We start from the raw sequence: 12,537 nt of genomic DNA on the forward strand, positions 1-12,537 counted from the left end.
CTCCTGCCTGTCTGACTGCCCGCTCTCCTGCAGACCCCTGGACCGAACTTCGACTACTCTCTTTGGATTATCCACTTGTCCCCGTTCATTATTACCATTATTAAATACGCCTTCGGGCTCTCTGTGTGCCGTCGTTTGGTTCCTCAGACCTTCTGTGTAACAACCACAGGGGCACCCAGCTGCAGTAGCAGGTTATGTGCCTACTTCCCAGGTCATGCCATCAACACCCCTTAACTCCATTGGTACCACCAACTCCTCCAAGCCACCATCGGTGACTCTTCACACCACCACCACCTAGGAAGACACCACCAACCCTGTCTAAACTCCTCTGGGACCACTGCCTCTCCCACCTCCTGTGTCCATGCCACTGTCACTGTCTCTTCCGGCATGAATCCTACCTCCTGTGAAGGTACAGAAACCTTCAAAGGTAACCACATGACATTGTATAATGAAGTTATCATTCATCTGTTTATGTAATAAATTATGTCTAACAATTTTAACATTTTTAGCCCAGACCACTAGGAAGTCCACCTCGGTAGCTTCCTCCAAAGGTAAGGTGGAAAAGTAGACATTTGTAGCAAGGTGTACTCTACACTTATTCATGTACAAGTAAAAAGTGGTTGTCATGTATGCTTTTTGCCTAACTTGCTCTGTTTAACATGAGTTAACCTTTCCCCTCTGCAACCGAGAATAAAAGATCATCTCCTTCTGCCTCTGCTGCACCACCCATGGCATCACCTTCGTGTACTTAATGATTTGCTTTTAAATTAAATAAGTTGTTTTTTCTCTTTTTTTCTATTAGACCACAGGCAAGACACTTCCTCCTCTGCCAAAACCACAGTTTGTAGTCTCTGTGGGGAGCATAACCCCCACAAGAAGAGGTGTGCTGCAACCTCTGCCCGCACTGGTCCCACTGCTGGTGTGTGCAGTGAGCAGATACTTTTAGTACAAAGGGACACTCCATACCCACAAAGAGACAAACTTTACTGGATACATATTCAATCAGACCTAGTAACAGTAACAATGTTTTTGGTATCTTGTAGCATTTCCTTGAGGATTTCAAGTTGAGGTAACTGGGTGATAATGGAAATTTACAATGTGAACAAAACCATCTTGACACACACCGAGGGGAAGTGACGTCTAATGCAAAAGTCCATCAACTTAAATAAACAAAACCGTGTGAAACGAAAAAAAGCATTGCATTTGAAAATTGTTTAGGACACTAGATTTTTTGGTCTTTGGGAGTGTGTGATTGGTTACGCGAGAACACGATAACTGGCTCAAACAGTACACCAGTTTTAAAAAACTATAGGTTTTAGTGATAATAACCAATAACAGGGAAAGCGATCATAAACCTTTAAGTTTGGTACAGTAATAAAAACATGATGTAAAGTTACTGAGCCATCATTGCAGTTCTTCTTCATAAAAAAATGTTTATCAATACCTACATACCTGAGATGAGACACTGATGTTCTTCAACCAGAGGGAAACCGGCATGCTACTACTTTCCCCATCTTAACACTGCTAAGCAATCCCTCTCTCTGAGAAAATCCCCAAGTCACAAATCCTTTTTTGTTCCCTTGGATTCCTAGGCCTTTGGTATGCGAGGGGAGGCCTAGGAATCCCCCAGTGAAATATGTGGTGGGTCTTGTATTACCCAATCCAAATATGAATATGAACCAATGCCAAAAAAATAAGATATGCACTGTGACGGCCGCCGGGGTGTGCGGGCGCATCACGGACCCAAACACAGTGTAAGCAGAGAGGTCCACACCAGAATTATAATCAAAGATATTTATTCGGTTAGCGGGGAGAGGGAAGTGATAGAGAGAGGGTGGGGGTGAGAAGGCGTCGTGTCGTGAAGATAGCAGGGGGGTTCGGTACACGGTGGGTGGTCCTCTTACGTTCCAGGTCGGGGCGGCAGCGGGGTAGTCAGACAGGCGAAGGTTGGCAACGTAGCGGGCTCTCGGACGTTCTCGGGGTCGGGCTTCAAAGGGGGCTCTCCTATGGTCAGGGGTCATACACTGGACAATGGTGACTTGGCTTATTCTCTCTCTCTCATCAACTGCTCCTTGGGTCGCCGTAGCAACTCCCTCCACTGGGTGCTCCGTTGGCTCCTTTTGTACGGTCTCTGCTGCTCCTGCTGATGCCCTTCAGCTGTGCCTTGACGAGCAGGAACTCCATGTATGGGCATACGGTGATTATCTCCACGGGTTGCAGCTGTGGCCCCTTGGGGCGCAGGAACTCCATACATGGTCCTGCCAAAGACAACACGGGGCAAGAGAGGGACAGCAGAAACAGCAGAGACAAAGCGAGGCGAGATATACACTCCATTTACCACCTTCCCACACTCGCGCATGGGCTTTGGCACGGGGCGGGCGCCACAGCACATTGATATGTTTGCTCACCAGAACTATCTACATATGGTTGTTTCAGCCTGCAAAGATCCTTTTTATCATTGCACGATTCCTAGACTTTTGTTGTTGTTAATTTGGTGGTTTACCCCAGGAAATAACAGAGCAAAGTTATCATAGTCATAGACTTGCATCCACTGGAATCATGCTTTACACTTTCAACATGTGACCCACACTGATACTGGATATGCACCAGCTCTGCCACTGACAAACACACTACAGTGCCTTCGGAAAGTATTCAGACCCCTTTACTTTTTCCACATTTTGTTGTGTTATAGACTCAATTTAAAATTGATTAAATTAAAAGAATTTGCCATCAATCCACACACAATACCCCAGAATGACAGTGAAAACAGGTTTTTAGAAATTTCAGTAAATGTATTCAAATTGAAATACAAGTAGGCTTGGTGGTAAAAACCTGAAGCGGGACATTAGACTACTCTCATATAAGCGTCTCTGTCACAACCATACAGTAGAGGCATGGGACAGAAAATTGTATCTTCTCTACCCAGCCTATATTGCATGAACATTCATAACTTTATTCTATAATCCATAGGTTGCATTATCAAAGCCAAATTACAACTAAAATATTTCCCCCGTTTCTCCACACTGTTGTGCGTTGCTGCTGTGCATATGAGAGAATGCTTGATGACTATTACAAAAAGTGTGACAGTGGACAAGGATATTGTAAAAACACAAGTTGGTCCCTGTTAAGATAACATGATATTTAAACAATTTCCACTCTTCATCTCCCTGTAATTCATGATCTAACCTGCTATCTAATAAACTGTTACATTTAGGAGATATTCTGTAATATGTATAAGTCTACCTAGCACGCTGATTATGCGAAGCTCTGCAATCACAAACAATTTTAATTTGAGTGATTAGTTTGTTACAAGGAGGGAACACAAATGTCAGCGCTGTCATTAATTTCAACCACAGAAGGATGGGTATTTTCAAACATCCTTCACAGCTCTTGCCTCTAAACTATTTGCGATAGCCCACCTCTACAATGACAAAATGTAGCAAAACGTTTTTGGTCTACCTTTCCTGTGTTGGAGACATGCAAATACAAACTAGGCTAATGTAATGGGACTTATAAAACATGGCACTACTAATCTGGACTGAATCTTTGTAGCAGGTCATTTATAAACATTTGTATATTAAAGATAATGCCCGCTTTAGACGAGGTACTGCAAAATAGTACAAGATATATGTTTTACATACTGTGTTTTGACCCTTGATACTGAAGATCACACAATCTACATCTACTACAACATCCCCCAGCTAATCACAGATAGATAAATAAAAGACAAAAAATATGACATACTGTTTTATTCCTATCTAATTGACATGTCAACACTTAGGATAATTTACAATAACTCCCATAACAAGCTTGTTACTTCAATTGCTCTTTTTATAAACCTAATAATACTTAAATAATTAAAGCACAAGAATTACTGTAAAGTGTGGGATTTGTTGGGTTCCCACTCCCTCCCCAACAACCACTCTCGATAAGTGCATGACATGAATGGATGCACTATGTCAAGGCACTCCTGGTAGAAAGTTGCCCCCAAACATTGATCCCAAAACAGCTTATCCAGATACTCCGTCCTCCCTGGTGTTTCCCCTCGTCGACCCCTCCACGGACCTAGCCCCCTCCCCGACTACTGGACCTCCCGCCTTCCCGAACATCTGCTCGTCTGACTACCCGCCTGCCTGCCGAACCCCTGCTCGCCTGCCTGCCGAACCCCTGCTCGTCTGACTACCCGCCTGCCTGCCGAACACCCCTGCTCGTCCGACTACCCGCCTGCCTGCCGAACCCTGGACCGACCCACGATTACTCTTTTGGATTATCCTTCTCTCCCCTACCCCTTTTCCCCCTCTATTATTAAATACGCCTTCGGGCTAAACCCCCCACCATCTCTGAGCGCCGTCATTTGGTTCCGCTGATGTTCGAGTGTAACATATCCATCCCAATCCTTACAGGCCAAAAGCAAAATAGATATGTAGAATTACCATAAACAATCCCCAAAACCGTACAGAAACACATTCATGTGTTTCTAATATGCTTTAGTGTATTGTTTTTTTCACATGGGGTTTCCTTTTTGGAGTCATAGGCGAGATATGTAGCCTCGCCCCCCCTCAGCGTGCGCTGAAGTTCCTTACACATTACACGCTGCATACCAGAGGCCCCTCTGTGCGCGTATGCCACAAAATTCCTTATGTGTGCATACCACACTCCCTGCACACTGCATATCTTACCGCCCAAACTCCTCCAACCTGCCCTCTGATGCTGCCACCTCACTATCTCATCAACCCCGCACCCCCTTCCCACTACAAACATACAGTAATCCATTCAAATCTAAACATGATAGCAAAAACACAAACCACACTTGCTTTAGAACAAACATTTTCTTTATTATATTTCCAGACAGCTTTTCATGATTTTTCCCCCATTTACTAGTGTGCTGTAAAAGTTGTGGTGGTGGCAACTTCTTCCATTCTCTCTTTTCGGAAAAGTTAATTCAGATTTTATTTGATAGGGTCTTCTGCTTACAAACTCTGTTCTCACCTTATCAGACAGGGCTGGCCAGTCAGCAGGAACTATAGGTGCTGCCTTAGAGGACTTACTAGAGTCCTAGAGGACTTTGCTGTAAGCTATGTTTCAGTGGAGGTAGATGGTTGTACATAAACATGGGGCTGGTGTTATGATAGGTGTCCTTTCACTTGCAGGTAAAGTCAAACACAGATGTATATAGTTATATACCCATTGTGTGTGTGTTGCTTAGACATATAACTTATATATTGGTAATAAAAGTGCTAATGCATTGTGCAATTCACAGGGCTCACGTGGTGCAGGCTGTGTTTCAGTGGAGGTAGATGGGGTGGATGTCTCTCCATCTGTAGGTTGTGTTGTACTTAAACATGGGGCTGCTGGTATGATTGGTGTCCATTCACCTGCAGGCAAAATCAATGTAGTTATTGGTAATAAAAGTGCAACTGTAATATGCAATAATAATAACTCAACACACAATTTCACAGTAAATAAATAAACTTGACTCGACCCACCTGTTGCAGGCTGTTATGCAGATGGAGGGTCTGTACCTTGACTCCTTTCCCAATAGCAGGGCCCCCGGGTTGTGCATTGGTGGGCTGTCCCAGATATTTCGTAAGTATACCTGGAAAGTTATGTAAGAGATGTAAGCCAAAACAAGCATACATGCATACATATGCAGTAGATTTATGTAGGTCCCAATCTGCAATAATACTGAGCAGCCTGACTAATCATTATGATTAAAGCAGCTGCAAAGTTTCAAATATGCCTGTCCCTTTTAATTGCCTGGCAGACAATTTATGCAAAACGCATTTTTATAAGTGGTTATGAATTAGGCTATTCATAACTAGGGATGGGTATCGTTAGGATTTTATCGATTCTATACCATTATCGATACTGCTTAAGGAGTAGATTATTATATTATATTGATAACATTATCTATACTTTTTGGAGGAAAGAAGACAATTCTTAAGAACATAACTGGCATTGCTTTTATTGCTTAACATAACAAGCATACACTTTTCACAGCAATATTGTAAATAATACAGAAAAAACTGAGTGAAGGAAGTTTGAGATAACGTCAAACCATCTGGAGCAGCAGTGGTTTGGTGAGGGGTGACCATCTAAATTAATCAAATTGGCGAATGTTTCATATATTTTTACATTAGCATTAATTACTTTGTCATAGTCAAGGTAAGGGGCTTGCTACTTGCATACCCGTGCCCCACCCATTGCCCCCTTGCAAAAGAACGACCGACTACATATATTTCATTTCATTTCCTCCTTTTCTTTATACTTTTGTGAAAAGTAGCGAAGCCATGTTGTTAACGAGTGAGTGATGGATGAGCACACTTAAGGCCTCTACATGCTTCTGCGTCACTTGTGCGACTAGTACGCGGTTCGCGCTACGCTACACTGTAGCAAGCACTCCGTAAAGGCCTCTACAGCATTGTTTGTGTTGTCAAGTGGAGGGCGTCTCCTTTCCTTGACTTTATATACAGTACAGAGGGCTGGGACTTTCGCTTGCGGCCATACCACCCTGAACACACCCGATCTCAGAAGCTAAGCAGGGTCGGGCCGGGTTAGTACTAGGATGGGGGGCCGGGCTAGTACTTGGATGGGAGACCGCCTGGGAATACCCGGTGCAGTAAGCTTTTCCTTATTTCGACCAGTAGGGTGTACTATTGTATCACCACTGTAGTTTGAACAGTGCTGTAGTGTGAACACAGCTCCAGTTTGGGTGTTTTTACCCCCCCAGATAACTCCCTGCCTTCTGCGTATCAACTGCAGTATTGTTTGTGTTGTCAAGTGGCGGGCGTCTCCTTTCCTCGACTTTATATACAGTGCAGAGGGCTGGTTCCTTCGCTTACGGCCATACCACGCTGAGCACGCCCGATCTCGTCCGATCTCGGAAGCTAAGCAGAGTCGGGCCGGGCTAGTACTTGGATGGGAGACCGCCTGGGAATACCCGGTGCAGTAAGCTTTTCCTTATTTCGACCAGTAGGGTGTACTATTGTATCACCACTGTAGTTTGAACAGTGCTGTAGTGTGAACACAGCTCCAGTTTGGGTGTTTTTACCCCCCCAGATAACTCCCTGCCTTCTGCGTATCAACTGCAGTATTGTTTGTGTTGTCAAGTGGCGGGCGTCTCCTTTCCTCGACTTTATATACAGTGCAGAGGGCTGGTTCCTTCGCTTACGGCCATACCACGCTGAGCACGCCCGATCTCGTCCGATCTCGGAAGCTAAGCAGAGTCGGGCCGGGCTAGTACTTGGATGGGAGACCGCCTGGGAATACCCGGTGCAGTAAGCTTTTCCTTATTTCGACCAGTAGGGTGTACTATTGTATCACCACTGTAGTTTGAACAGTGCTGTAGTGTGAACACAGCTCCAGTTTGGGTGTTTTTACCCCCCCAGATAACTCCCTGCCTTCTGCGTATCAACTGCAGTATTGTTTGTGTTGTCAAGTGGCGGGCGTCTCCTTTCCTCGACTTTATATACAGTGCAGAGGGCTGGTTCCTTCGCTTACGGCCATACCACGCTGAGCACGCCCGATCTCGTCCGATCTCGGAAGCTAAGCAGAGTCGGGCCGGGCTAGTACTTGGATGGGAGACCGCCTGGGAATACCCGGTGCAGTAAGCTTTTCCTTATTTCGACCAGTAGGGTGTACTATTGTATCACCACTGTAGTTTGAACAGTGCTGTAGTGTGAACACAGCTCCAGTTTGGGTGTTTTTACCCCCCCAGATAACTCCCTGCCTTCTGCGTATCAACTGCAGTATTGTTTGTGTTGTCAAGTGGCGGGCGTCTCCTTTCCTCGACTTTATATACAGTGCAGAGGGCTGGTTCCTTCGCTTACGGCCATACCACGCTGAGCACGCCCGATCTCGTCCGATCTCGGAAGCTAAGCAGAGTCGGGCCGGGCTAGTACTTGGATGGGAGACCGCCTGGGAATACCCGGTGCAGTAAGCTTTTCCTTATTTCGACCAGTAGGGTGTACTATTGTATCACCACTGTAGTTTGAACAGTGCTGTAGTGTGAACACAGCTCCAGTTTGGGTGTTTTTACCCCCCCAGATAACTCCCTGCCTTCTGCGTATCAACTGCAGTATTGTTTGTGTTGTCAAGTGGCGGGCGTCTCCTTTCTTCGACTTTATATACAGTGCAGAGGGCTGGTTCCTTCGCTTACGGCCATACCACGCTGAGCACGCCCGATCTCGTCCGATCTCGGAAGCTAAGCAGAGTCGGGCCGGGCTAGTACTTGGATGGGAGACCGCCTGGGAATACCCGGTGCAGTAAGCTTTTCCTTATTTCGACCAGTAGGGTGTACTATTGTATCACCACTGTAGTTTGAACAGTGCTGTAGTGTGAACACAGCTCCAGTTTGGGTGTTTTTACCCCCCCAGATAACTCCCTGCCTTCTGCGTATCAACTGCAGTATTGTTTGTGTTGTCAAGTGGCGGGCGTCTCCTTTCCTCGACTTTATATACAGTGCAGAGGGCTGGTTCCTTCGCTTACGGCCATACCACGCTGAGCACGCCCGATCTCGTCCGATCTCGGAAGCTAAGCAGAGTCGGGCCGGGCTAGTACTTGGATGGGAGACCGCCTGGGAATACCCGGTGCAGTAAGCTTTTCCTTATTTCGACCAGTAGGGTGTACTATTGTATCACCACTGTAGTTTGAACAGTGCTGTAGTGTGAACACAGCTCCAGTTTGGGTGTTTTTACCCCCCCAGATAACTCCCTGCCTTCTGCGTATCAACTGCAGTATTGTTTGTGTTGTCAAGTGGCGGGCGTCTCCTTTCCTCGACTTTATATACAGTGCAGAGGGCTGGTTCCTTCGCTTACGGCCATACCACGCTGAGCACGCCCGATCTCGTCCGATCTCGGAAGCTAAGCAGAGTCGGGCCGGGCTAGTACTTGGATGGGAGACCGCCTGGGAATACCCGGTGCAGTAAGCTTTTCCTTATTTCGACCAGTAGGGTGTACTATTGTATCACCACTGTAGTTTGAACAGTGCTGTAGTGTGAACACAGCTCCAGTTTGGGTGTTTTTACCCCCCCAGATAACTCCCTGCCTTCTGCGTATCAACTGCAGTATTGTTTGTGTTGTCAAGTGGCGGGCGTCTCCTTTCCTCGACTTTATATACAGTGCAGAGGGCTGGTTCCTTCGCTTACGGCCATACCACGCTGAGCACGCCCGATCTCGTCCGATCTCGGAAGCTAAGCAGAGTCGGGCCGGGCTAGTACTTGGATGGGAGACCGCCTGGGAATACCCGGTGCAGTAAGCTTTTCCTTATTTCGACCAGTAGGGTGTACTATTGTATCACCACTGTAGTTTGAACAGTGCTGTAGTGTGAACACAGCTCCAGTTTGGGTGTTTTTACCCCCCCAGATAACTCCCTGCCTTCTGCGTATCAACTGCAGTATTGTTTGTGTTGTCAAGTGGCGGGCGTCTCCTTTCCTCGACTTTATATACAGTGCAGAGGGCTGGTTCCTTCGCTTACGGCCATACCACGCTGAGCACGCCCGATCTCGTCCGATCTCGGAAGCTAAGCAGAGTCGGGCCGGGCTAGTACTTGGATGGGAGACCGCCTGGGAATACCCGGTGCAGTAAGCTTTTCCTTATTTCGACCAGTAGGGTGTACTATTGTATCACCACTGTAGTTTGAACAGTGCTGTAGTGTGAACACAGCTCCAGTTTGGGTGTTTTTACCCCCCCAGATAACTCCCTGCCTTCTGCGTATCAACTGCAGTATTGTTTGTGTTGTCAAGTGGCGGGCGTCTCCTTTCTTCGACTTTATATACAGTGCAGAGGGCTGGTTCCTTCGCTTACGGCCATACCACGCTGAGCACGCCCGATCTCGTCCGATCTCGGAAGCTAAGCAGAGTCGGGCCGGGCTAGTACTTGGATGGGAGACCGCCTGGGAATACCCGGTGCAGTAAGCTTTTCCTTATTTCGACCAGTAGGGTGTACTATTGTATCACCACTGTAGTTTGAACAGTGCTGTAGTGTGAACACAGCTCCAGTTTGGGTGTTTTTACCCCCCCAGATAACTCCCTGCCTTCTGCGTATCAACTGCAGTATTGTTTGTGTTGTCAAGTGGCGGGCGTCTCCTTTCCTCGACTTTATATACAGTGCAGAGGGCTGGTTCCTTCGCTTACGGCCATACCACGCTGAGCACGCCCGATCTCGTCCGATCTCGGAAGCTAAGCAGAGTCGGGCCGGGCTAGTACTTGGATGGGAGACCGCCTGGGAATACCCGGTGCAGTAAGCTTTTCCTTATTTCGACCAGTAGGGTGTACTATTGTATCACCACTGTAGTTTGAACAGTGCTGTAGTGTGAACACAGCTCCAGTTTGGGTGTTTTTACCCCCCCAGATAACTCCCTGCCTTCTGCGTATCAACTGCAGTATTGTTTGTGTTGTCAAGTGGCGGGCGTCTCCTTTCCTCGACTTTATATACAGTGCAGAGGGCTGGTTCCTTCGCTTACGGCCATACCACGCTGAGCACGCCCGATCTCGTCCGATCTCGGAAGCTAAGCAGAGTCGGGCCGGGCTAGTACTTGGATGGGAGACCGCCTGGGAATACCCGGTGCAGTAAGCTTTTCCTTATTTCGACCAGTAGGGTGTACTATTGTATCACCACTGTAGTTTGAACAGTGCTGTAGTGTGAACACAGCTCCAGTTTGGGTGTTTTTACCCCCCCAGATAACTCCCTGCCTTCTGCGTATCAACTGCAGTATTGTTTGTGTTGTCAAGTGGCGGGCGTCTCCTTTCCTCGACTTTATATACAGTGCAGAGGGCTGGTTCCTTCGCTTACGGCCATACCACGCTGAGCACGCCCGATCTCGTCCGATCTCGGAAGCTAAGCAGAGTCGGGCCGGGCTAGTACTTGGATGGGAGACCGCCTGGGAATACCCGGTGCAGTAAGCTTTTCCTTATTTCGACCAGTAGGGTGTACTATTGTATCACCACTGTAGTTTGAACAGTGCTGTAGTGTGAACACAGCTCCAGTTTGGGTGTTTTTACCCCCCCAGATAACTCCCTGCCTTCTGCGTATCAACTGCAGTATTGTTTGTGTTGTCAAGTGGCGGGCGTCTCCTTTCCTCGACTTTATATACAGTGCAGAGGGCTGGTTCCTTCGCTTACGGCCATACCACGCTGAGCACGCCCGATCTCGTCCGATCTCGGAAGCTAAGCAGAGTCGGGCCGGGCTAGTACTTGGATGGGAGACCGCCTGGGAATACCCGGTGCAGTAAGCTTTTCCTTATTTCGACCAGTAGGGTGTACTATTGTATCACCACTGTAGTTTGAACAGTGCTGTAGTGTGAACACAGCTCCAGTTTGGGTGTTTTTACCCCCCCAGATAACTCCCTGCCTTCTGCGTATCAACTGCAGTATTGTTTGTGTTGTCAAGTGGCGGGCGTCTCCTTTCCTCGACTTTATATACAGTGCAGAGGGCTGGTTCCTTCGCTTACGGCCATACCACGCTGAGCACGCCCGATCTCGTCCGATCTCGGAAGCTAAGCAGAGTCGGGCCGGGCTAGTACTTGGATGGGAGACCGCCTGGGAATACCCGGTGCAGTAAGCTTTTCCTTATTTCGACCAGTAGGGTGTACTATTGTATCACCACTGTAGTTTGAACAGTGCTGTAGTGTGAACACAGCTCCAGTTTGGGTGTTTTTACCCCCCCAGATAACTCCCTGCCTTCTGCGTATCAACTGCAGTATTGTTTGTGTTGTCAAGTGGCGGGCGTCTCCTTTCCTCGACTTTATATACAGTGCAGAGGGCTGGTTCCTTCGCTTACGGCCATACCACGCTGAGCACGCCCGATCTCGTCCGATCTCGGAAGCTAAGCAGAGTCGGGCCGGGCTAGTACTTGGATGGGAGACCGCCTGGGAATACCCGGTGCAGTAAGCTTTTCCTTATTTCGACCAGTAGGGTGTACTATTGTATCACCACTGTAGTTTGAACAGTGCTGTAGTGTGAACACAGCTCCAGTTTGGGTGTTTTTACCCCCCCAGATAACTCCCTGCCTTCTGCGTATCAACTGCAGTATTGTTTGTGTTGTCAAGTGGCGGGCGTCTCCTTTCCTCGACTTTATATACAGTGCAGAGGGCTGGTTCCTTCGCTTACGGCCATACCACGCTGAGCACGCCCGATCTCGTCCGATCTCGGAAGCTAAGCAGAGTCGGGCCGGGCTAGTACTTGGATGGGAGACCGCCTGGGAATACCCGGTGCAGTAAGCTTTTCCTTATTTCGACCAGTAGGGTGTACTATTGTATCACCACTGTAGTTTGAACAGTGCTGTAGTGTGAACACAGCTCCAGTTTGGGTGTTTTTACCCCCCCAGATAACTCCCTGCCTTCTGCGTATCAACTGCAGTATTGTTTGTGTTGTCAAGTGGCGGGCGTCTCCTTTCCTCGACTTTATATACAGTGCAGAGGGCTGGTTCCTTCGCTTACGGCCATACCACGCTGAGCACGCCCGATCTCGTCCGATCTCGGAAGCTAAGCAGAGTCGGGCCGGGCTAGTACTTGGATGGGAGACCGCCTGGGAATACCCGG

General features: G+C 47.7%; 1 pseudogene across 1 annotated transcript in view; it reads left to right on the forward strand.

The window, feature by feature from the left end:
* Positions 1-387: 387 nt before the first annotated feature.
* LOC310824139 (cytochrome P450 3A27-like) overlaps positions 388-12,537 on the forward strand; it is a 164,257-nt pseudogene continuing 152,107 nt past the window's right edge. Inside the window, exons 1-2 of the transcript in view lie at positions 388-427; positions 510-551. The product of the transcript in view is annotated as a cytochrome P450 3A27-like (transcript). The remainder of the gene's footprint in view (positions 428-509; positions 552-12,537) is intronic.

The sequence above is a fragment of the Argentina silus genome (genome assembly GCF_951799395.1).
Source record: "Argentina silus genome assembly, chromosome: Y".
Classification (NCBI taxonomy): Eukaryota; Metazoa; Chordata; class Actinopteri; order Argentiniformes; family Argentinidae; genus Argentina; species Argentina silus.